The sequence below is a fragment of the Elephantulus edwardii genome, unplaced genomic scaffold, assembly GCF_000299155.1.
Source record: "Elephantulus edwardii isolate Elephantulus edwardi_28Jun2011 unplaced genomic scaffold, EleEdw1.0 scaffold00030, whole genome shotgun sequence".
Taxonomy (NCBI): domain Eukaryota; kingdom Metazoa; phylum Chordata; class Mammalia; order Macroscelidea; family Macroscelididae; genus Elephantulus; species Elephantulus edwardii.
Genome location: NW_006399780.1, coordinates 18,583,192 through 18,584,667, shown reverse-complemented (window position 1 = coordinate 18,584,667; position 1,476 = coordinate 18,583,192).

Sequence of the window (1,476 nt, the reverse complement as noted above, 5' to 3'; positions counted from 1 at the left end):
AATCCCAGAGGTACGCGGTTCAAATCCACCAGATGCTCTGCCAGAGAAGGAGGGGCAATCTCCTCCTGTACCAGTCAGATCTGATTTGACAGTACACATACAAAAAATAATAAAATTTAAAAAAACAAACAAAAAAACCCCCACATGAATCTCCTGAGAATGCAGGAATAATATGGAATACATCCGTGTACATTTGACTATGCAAAGGCATTTGATTGTGTAGATCGTAATGAATTATGGCTAACATTGGGGAACATAATGGGAATTCCAGAACACTTAATTGTATTTGTGTGAAACTTAGACTTAGACTTAGATAAAGAGGCTTTTGTGCAAACCGAGCAAGAGAACACTCTTGCATAATTTAAAATTAGGAAAGATGTGTGTCAGGCCTGTATCTTTTCTCTATACCTAATTAAACTATATGCTGAGCAAATTATTTGAGAAGCTGGACTCTATGAAGAAAAATGTGGCACCAAGATCAGAGGACGATTCATCAATAATCTGTGTTATGAAGATGACACAACCTTGCTTGCTGAAAGTGAAGAGGACTTGAATCACTTGCTGCAGAAAACTAAATACTGTAGCTTTGACTATGAATTGCATCTCAACATCAAGAAAATAAAAAGAAAAAAGAAAGAAAAGAAAAATCCTCAGCATTAGACTCATAGCCAACATCATGTTGGATTGCGACTGTCAATCACTTCATCTTACCTGGATCTACAATCAGTATACTTGGTCCTAGAAGTCAGGAAATGAGGATTAATATTGCACTGGGGAAGCCTACAGTCAAGAAACTCTAAATTATTGAGGAGCAATGATATTGAGAATGATGAATGTAAGCCTAATTCAGACCAGGCCATGATCTCTTCAGTCACTTGGTACGCATCTGAGAGCTGGACAATGAATAGGAATGACAGAACAAGAATTGATGTCTTAGAACTATGATATTGGAGAAGAGCACTAAACATTCCATGTACGGCCAAAAGAACAAACTGATACCTCTTGGAGAAGGTGCAGACAGAGTGCTCTTTGAAGACAAAGATGATGAGACTTCATGTCACATACTCTGGACATTTCTTAGAGAGGAACACAGCAAAAGAGAGGAAGAGTCTCGAACCAGGTGGGTTGACATGGTGACGGAGGCAATCAATGGGAGTGAGTGTGTCAGAGATAGTGAGGATGGCATGGGACAGGACAGTGTTCACGCTGGTTGTTCATACGGTCACCTATGTGTCATACATGACTCAATAGCACCTAACAGCAACCGCTACATCTGTGTAAAAAGACAGTGGGCGAGCTCTGGTGGCCTAGTGGCAAGAAGCTGCACTGTAATCTCAGAGGTGCGTGGTTCGAATCCACCAGATGCTCTGCTGGAGAAGGAGGAATAATCTCTTCCTGTACCAGTCAGATCTGATTTGATGGTTGTTGTTGTTATTATATGCCATCAAGTCGCTTGTGACTCACAGCGACCCTATG